General features: G+C 44.1%; 1 long non-coding RNA gene across 1 annotated transcript; it reads left to right on the forward strand.

Annotated features, from left to right (window-relative positions):
- Positions 1–2,173: 2,173 nt before the first annotated feature.
- Positions 2,174–7,390, forward strand: LOC120519575. The gene is made up of 2 exons (XR_005631580.1): positions 2,174–2,331; positions 7,141–7,390. It is a non-coding gene; the product is annotated as an uncharacterized LOC120519575 (long non-coding RNA).
- Positions 7,391–8,410: the final 1,020 nt, after the last annotated feature.

Here is an 8,410-nt window from a genome sequence, read left to right on the forward strand (position 1 = left end):
GAACTCCAGACAATCCAATTTTAGTACAGCATGTATTTAACAAATACAACAATATGTATGCAGTATATCACCAAAAATTTAAAGTGTAGGTCAGCCTATTTAAAGTAAATATGTTTTCCCTACCATTGAGTAATAAATAAAAATGTACTCGATGAAAAGATTGTAACGTTTTGGAGAAATATGATGCTTTTAATGGAAAGCAGATTTGTGCGGGGAATCAATGAAGAATTTCCTGTAGAATTTCTTGCTCATGCCTATCATATCATAAAATCAGGACTTCGGCATTTAAAGTGAGAGACCTTTCCGTGGTCGCCGAGTAGAAATCACTTGACAGTGGCATGTGATGCGTTGCTTTCATCTCACGCGCTGAAACCGTCGAACATCTGGGTTGTAATATTTCAACTGCTGTCCTGCGGTATTTCTCCCCACTAAATGTCTTTAGAAAATCATTTGACTGTTAAACACTTGAGAGCCTAGAATGGAGGACGGCCTTGTCCTTTCTTCTATCCTGTCTGAGTACAGCCAGCCAGCAGAGCTGCACTGGGTCGGAAATTAAACCTTCGTTCAAAAGCATCGGCGGGAAGCGAAGTCGAAATTGTCTCGTGGAGTTCCACTTAACTGATAAACTGAGAGCAGACAAAAGCAAATTCACAGAGGAAGGCTGTAGCGTTTTAGGGAGAGAGAGTGTCCTCCGGTGCTCTGTGTTCCTATGGCTTGAACGTTTAGCTGATGATTACATTTTTATTTGTTTTTGTCCACTGTCATCGTCTTGTTACCCTGCAGGGGCCAGATATTGTAAGCAGGTGCTAAACTGCAGCCTCCATAGTGCTAGTTAGATCTCGCCAGGTCACCTTTAGGCTACAGAGTATAGTCAGGAGTTCAACAGCAATAATATTAATACATTTTATTTATATGGCACCTCTCAATGGGTCCTTCTAGGGTGAAATGCTTTTTCAGTACACCTTAATTGACTACCACCAATGCTAGATGGGCCCCCATTACCTGGGAAGACGTCATTCGTATTTTCCGTGTTTGACGGTTGACTTTCACAGTTCCTCCTCTGCCTTTTCTTGGTGTGTTTTAACCTCCCTTGTGCTGTGCTTTCTGTCTCGATCACATTTGACTGAACAACCAGAGCAAAACTTACCAATCGGACTAAATCTGATCGATTAGATTGCTTGGATGGACCAGACACACACACACAGAGTAGCGTTTAATTATATACTACATGTGTAAGCCTGTGCTGTAAAAAGCCTGGGCTCCTAGAATCAGTGGATTCTGGCACTTCAGTCAATGGCATTGGTCGTCTATCAGCGGCTAAGCGAGTTTCTGTCTCCTCAGCGGTTTCGTTTTGCCAACGTGCTCACCTCGCTTGTATATCAGCCGCTAAGCGAGTTTCTCTGCGATTTCACTTTGGTGACAGAATCGCTTTCTTTGAGCTTCACGCTGTAGCCTTGCACTTCCAGGCCGTACACACACACACACACACACACGTACACACACACACACACACGTAGACGTTTATATATAAGAATAGAAGACATTGATTTTGTGTTGTAGCCCAGCTACCAAGGTGTACTATTCACCCTGATGAACGTCTAACCAACAAAAAATGTCCTACTTGAGTGAGAGTCTTCTTTTAGGTTCAGTTCTCTATTGTTACATTTTGAATATAAAAATTTTTCTAAAGTACCCTCAGCATAGCAAAAGTCAGTCAGTCATTGTCCAACCTGCTATATCCTATAACAGGGTCACGGGGGTCTGCTGGTGCCAATCCCAGCCAGCATACGGTGCAAGGCAGGAACAAATCCCCAGCCCACCGCAGCATAGGAAAGGTGCTATGCAAATTAAATGAATAGTTATTAATAAAATCATCATCATCATCATCAAACCTTTTCTATTACTAGGTAGGTGTACGCTTTCATATTGTGATTGATTCCATCTCTGTCTGTGATCTTCTTTAGCTCGTTTTTGTGCCTCGTGCTACCTTAGTGGTGACCCTGCCTCGCCCAACCATTTTTTTTATAGTGTCCTTTGCAGAATAAAGTTGTTTTGAAATTGAATTTTCAGATAATTTCATTGTCTTTATTTCTGAAGGTTTGAAATAGTAATCATAATGGAGCCGACAGTTCCAGAACTTATCAGTTATGCTATCTCAGTTACTGAAATTGTATTCTTTTTTTTTTTTTAAACCACAGTATCTGCAGAGAAGACAGCAAGAGAATGCTCAGAGGCAGAGCCGCGGAGAACCTCCACTGCCCGAGGAAGACATAACCAAAATGTTCAAGCCACCTCAGGCTCCTCCAAAGATGGATACACTGCTTATTGCAGGTGAGAGTCCTGGCCAAGTCCTTTAGGCACAAGTCATTTCCATAAGTATGTTTGCCTCATAATACGGCGGCAGTTGCCAGTATCCGGCAGCCCGTGCTCAAGAGGTACACTAAATCCCTTCTATTCCTTCTTGTGGCTCGACTGACTCATTTCCATACTGAACCATCCCAGAATGTGCTGGCTTTGAGCAGCTATTTTTATCCGTCTTGTTGACAAAGGTAAAATGCACAACACACAGAGGGGCTCTTTATTATTTGTAGTTGATGATCTGCTCGACAGTGTGACGACTGTACCTTCGAAGGTACGCTTCTCGTAGCTGAGCTTAATTTTACTTGACAGTGCTAGGCTAATGTTTTTTTAATCATTACACTGAGGAAATAGCTAATAATTTGCCAATGCCTCTGTAACCTTTCTTTTTTTTTTTTTAGCTAATGCATGTATAGTTGAACATAATTTATATTCATCTTGAGTTGGCATGAGGTGTCAAGAAAGCTGAAAATAATTCAGCCATGCCTTAATAGCCATAACTGAAAATGTACTCCCTAACGTTTAACAAAACTGCTGTCCTGTCCGTGGGTTAAAGCCAGCAAAGCAGACAACGGTAGGCAGCCAATTAATGTTGGGGTACCACCCTGGTAACCCCATTTAATAATAATAAAAAGTTAGCCGGCAAACCACTTAAAAACAAAGTAGCTGTTTAGTAGTGAGGGAGCAACGTATCTGGAGCTCAGTCCTTCTCACGCCGCCTCCTGGGAGTAAGGCTGGTAACGGAAGGGGCGGGGCCTTCTCTGGGTGTTGGGGCGGAGCCAGCCATCCTGTGTGGGAAGATTAGATTTAGATTAGCATTATGGGTTATTCTTGTTACCTCCATAGCTGTACTGGTTTTCATCCCATATTCCTGAGAATGTATGTATGTATTAGTGAATTATTAATTAGCCCATTTTAGGCATGAGTGTGCACATGAGTAGCACCAAGTCCAGGTTTGGTTCCAGCTGTGTTGTTGGCATGAGGTGTCCAACTCCCATTGATCCTGAATGGGTTTGAAAATGGCGTATTACAGTATGTTCATCTGTTGTAGGTTTCTGGATATAAACTTTGCATTTATGTCTAGATGTCTGATCTGAGAATTGAGGCATCAAATGTTTAGAGGTAGAGGACATTTATGCACAAAAAAAAAGGAAAAATACGTGAAGAGGAGGAAAATCATTAAAATTGAGAAATACAGAAGAAAATTGTACGCCTTGTACATTTGTGGTCTAAATTTCCTTCCACATCAAGGGCAGTTATTCTCAAAATTATTTACCTCAAATGGCAATACATCATACTTGGTGTGTGTGTATAATATAGGTATGCATCTATGTGTTTGTGTACATCTGTTGTAATTGACGGTACACAGCCAAAAAATGTTGGGGTACCCCCTGTTAATAATAATAAAAAAGTTAGCCGGCAAACCACTTAAAAACAAAGTAGCTGTTTAGTAGTGAGGGAGCAACGTATCTGGAGCTCAGTCCTTCTCACGCCTCCTTCTGGGAGTGAGCTGGCCTTGTAAGGCTGGTACCGGAAGGGGTGGAGCCTTCTCTGGGTGTTGGGGCGGGGCCAGCCGTCCTCTGTGGGTGTCTTTTACTGGCTGAGGAGGAGGAAGGAGAAGATGATGATGATGATGTTAGCATGGAAGTTCTTTACTCAACAGGACCGGGAAGGTGGTCCCCAGGTGTGAATGTATGACAATGAACATACAGGGTATTCAGAAGTATTCAGACCCGATCACTTTTTTCACTCAGTACCCCCAGAAGCTCAAAGACAAAACAGGATTGTAGAAAGTTTTGCAAACTTATTCAAAATATAAAAAATGAAATATCTCACTGACACAAGTATTCAGACCCTTTACTCAGTACTCGATTGAAGCCCCTTTCGCAGCGATTGGGTTTGATGTGACAAGCTTCACACACTTGGATTTGGAAACATTCTGCCATCATTCTCTGCTGATCCTGTCAAGCTCTGCCAGGTTGGATGGAGACCTTTGGTGGACAGCTTTTATCCGGCCTGTCCAGAGATGTTCATGTGGGTTCAAAGACATTTGCAGAGTTCTCCCTAAGTGGTCTTTGCTTTGTGTTTAGGCTTGTTGTGCTGTTGGAAGATGGACCTTCAGCTCGGTTTGAGTTTTCATTAAGGATATCTCTGTACTTTGCTATATTTGGCTTTTCCTCGACCCTGACTACTTCTCCAGTCCCTGCCGCTGAAGATGCAACCCTACATTATGAATCTGCCACCACCGAGCTTCACTGTTGGAGTGTATTGTACAGGTGATGAACAGTGCCTGCCTTCCTAAAGACTTGGTGCTAAGTCTTGATTTCATCAAACCAGAGATTCTTGTTTGTCACGGTCTGGAAGTGCTTTATGTGCCTTTTGCAAACTCCACGCGGGTTTTCATGTGTTCACCGAACAGAAGCTTTCATCTGGCCAGTATGCCATAAAGCTTCAATTAGTGGAGTGTTCCGGTGATGGACGTCCTGAAAGTTTCTCTCATCTCCAGACAGGTCCTCTGGCCCTGTGTGACCATAGGTTCTTGGCCACCTGTCTTACTATGCCCCCTTCTCCCATGATTGCTTAGTTTGGACAGGCAGCCAGCTCTAGGAGGAGTCCTGGTTGTTTCTGACATCTTCCATTTATGAATTGCTCTTGGGAACCTTCAGTGCTGCAGACATTTTTTTATATTTGTTAGCCTTCCCAAGATCTGTGCCTTCACACTCTCCTATCTCTAAGCTCTGCAGACCTGCATTTCCTTTGACCCCTTTGTTTGGTTTTTTTGTCATCAGTGTGGCTTTCTATGGACAGTTGTGTGCGTTCCTAATCATGTCCAATAAGTTGAATTGACCACACAGATGGACTCCAAACATCTCAGTGACGAATGGGATGCCTCTGAGCCAAACCAAAGAGTCTGAATAGGTGCGTCATTGTGTTAGTTTCTTAAATCCGGGTTTTGCTTTGTTATTATTGGATGTTGAGTGTTAGTTGATGAAGTTGTGAACATTCAGCCAGCCAGACTTCTTCTTTTTCTTCATCTTCTTTCTTCTCCATCTCCTCCTCCTTCTTCTTCTGCCTCCCGACTCCGAATCCCTCCCTGAATGGAGTGAGGCGGCCATTTTATAATGCGCACGGATGTGCTCCCTGATGACCTTACTGCAGCACTTCCTGGTGTGGCGGCAGTGCTGCATGGGCACCTGGAGGCACTCCATGTATATCTGGTTCCTGTTCTGGCAGCACTTCCTGGTGTGGTGAAAGTGCTGCAGTCCATGGCTCCGGAAACATCCAGGTGCCCCCTGGCGGTGGCCACTAGTGATGGGTCGTTCTTGAATGATTCGTTCATTTTGAATGAATCTTTAATGTGACTCGGGAAGAACGAGTCGTCTCGTGGGAGTGAGTCGTTCAGTCGCGCATGCGCATTTGCGCAACTTCCAATAGTTTCTGTATTGGAATTGATTCACCTGTTTCGAGTCTTCGGGTTTTTCGAGTCATTCGTTCATCACGTGACAGCCCCATAAGCTTAACCAACTCAGTCTGAGCCGGAAACAGAATTGATTAGTTCATCTCTCGAGTCTTCGGGTTCGAGTCGTTCGTTCATCACGTGAGAGCCCCATAAGCTTAACCTAGTATGCAGTCTGAGCCGGAAAGAGAATTGAACGAAATGACTCGAAAAATGATTCGTTCATTTGGCTGAACGAGACTCAAAGGTCCGAGTCGGTAAAATGATCCGAACTTCCCATCACTAGTGGCCACGGGTCCCCACAGGGTTGAGCTTCCAAGCTCCTTGGCCCACGTGCAATCCAGGGGGGCTGCCCTCTTATCGTCCCAGGGAAAGGAATTGCCCCTTTCCCGGTCCCCTGTTTCTCCAGGCCCCCCGGTGGATGCAAGGTTCGTTTCTCACAAAGGGGGAACAAAATACATTTCCATGGCACAATACAATTCATTTTTGTATAGTCCAAAATCACACAAGGAGTGCCGCAATGGGCTTTAACTGGCCCTGCCTTTTGACAGCCCCCCAAAATTGACTTTCTAAGAAGACGAGGAAGAACTCCCAAAAACAAAAATGGCAGAAACCTCAGGAAAGGTAGTTCAAAGAGAGACCCCTTAGATAGGTTGGGGTGTGCAGTGAGGGGACCTGAATAATTTCTGAATGCCCTGTAAATAAATAAATATAAGGAGACTTGAGTCTCAGACCGTGCCAGTTGAGATGATCTTCTCCCCGTCCTCATGTTAGGCGTATACAGAATGATCTACTCTACATGTACCTCGGGGTTAAAAATTTCTTCCAGCTGCTTGAGGGCTTCTGATTTACCCTCTTTCTGACATATAAGAGACAGATAAGATGACGAATGGTGGTCCTGGTGCATAATGACATTCCATTTCTCAATAGTTTATTGTTTTATAGGAAGTTCATGTAAAAGTCAAGAGACGTCCGTAGTTTCACATTAACCTTATTTGATCAGAGTGCAGGTACTGCCGCCGCCTGCTTTTTAATGCACACGTCTGTTGTGCTGCTTTCTTGTTCATTTTTGTTCCTCAGAAGACATCCTTACATCTGCCCTTGTAAACTTGCATTGTTGGATTAGAAAAAGGCAGTAGAGCAGCCATGGGGTCATTCTGGGCAACTCTCGGGGGTGAGAGCTGAAAGCTAATCATGGTATAGAACGTTGTTGTGAGTTTGGAGAGAAGCTGCACTGTTAGTGACCAAAGTCAAGAAACAATCAGTGGAGAAAACCACAAAACGCTGACCTGCTCTAACGGACTGTCTCATCGCTTACCTTTTAGGTCAGATCAACACCTACTGCCAGAACATCAAGGAGTTCACGTCCCAAAACCTGGGGAAACTCTTTATGGCCGAGGCTCTGCAAGGGCACAGCAGCTGAAAAGGAAGACACGAGGCTTCCTCGAGGTCAGCAGCCAAGGCCAGCTATGGAGTGGAAGATGGGGGGGTATTTTACTGGTGTCACAGTGGTCTTTCATCTTTTCAAATGGATAAAGTAACTTACAGTAAACATTAATAAACACTTCAGCTTAACCTGTTTCTCTGATGTTGTTGTTTTGTAACCAACTTTCGTTTTCTAGGTGATGCCATGTCTTGTATCTCTACATATCAAAGGCGAAGCCCTCACTGACTCCTCACTAACTCTCCCACTTTCCATATTGGTGGGTTTGAAGCTGAAATTTCGCGTGCTCATTCCTTGCAGTGTACTTACATAAGTTAGGTATGTTTCATGTCCTATTACAGCACCCAAGGGGGGGGAAAACGGGTGTACCCCCTAAACTGTATATATAGACGGCAGAAACCCCTCCTCACTATTTCTGCGACTTCCAATATACGTAGGAAGCCCAGATTTCCCATGCTCATCCTTTACACTGTACTTACAAACGATGAGTATGTTTCATTTTACGCCGTGCCCCATAACGTCTTCCTTTTGGCGGTTCTCACCATTATGCCTTAAGGAACTTTCGAAACTGACCTCACCTTCTGGCGTTTTCGTTCCTTATTTCCGTTAAACGACTATTTATTTTACGGCAGAGATGCAGAATGGCCGCCCCCGGTTCCCCTTCCTTTTTCCGCACGGCCGCTGTCCGCACCTACCACATGGTTGGCTCCCTGCCATCCGCCGTTCAAGTGCCTCCTCACTCGCTTCCTTACTTTCCTCAGCTGTTCATCGTGCTCACTGCTCCCTTCTTCTTTAGGGTTAGGTTAACCCTAACCCTAATTCACTGTAATATATGCACCTTGTTATATATTACGTGTCTTTGTTATGTGCTGTGGACTCTTCATTGTCCTGTGCTCTATGTAGCACCATGGTCCTGGAGGAACATTGTTTCGTTTCACTGTATGCTGCACATGACAATAAATACTCTTGAATCAAGCCTGTTATTGTTCGATTCGCTTCACGTCTTCCTGCTGGCGATTCCTGCCATTTCATTTAGTTTCTTCACACTCTTAATCCTCCAGGCAGGCCTCCACATACTCTGCTACTCTACCAATGACGTTACTACAAAACTTTGTAACAGCACCAGGCTTCAGATTTAATCTCCACACAAG

Source organism: Polypterus senegalus, unplaced genomic scaffold (genome assembly GCF_016835505.1).
Source record: "Polypterus senegalus isolate Bchr_013 unplaced genomic scaffold, ASM1683550v1 scaffold_1996, whole genome shotgun sequence".
NCBI lineage: Eukaryota > Metazoa > Chordata > Cladistia > Polypteriformes > Polypteridae > Polypterus > Polypterus senegalus.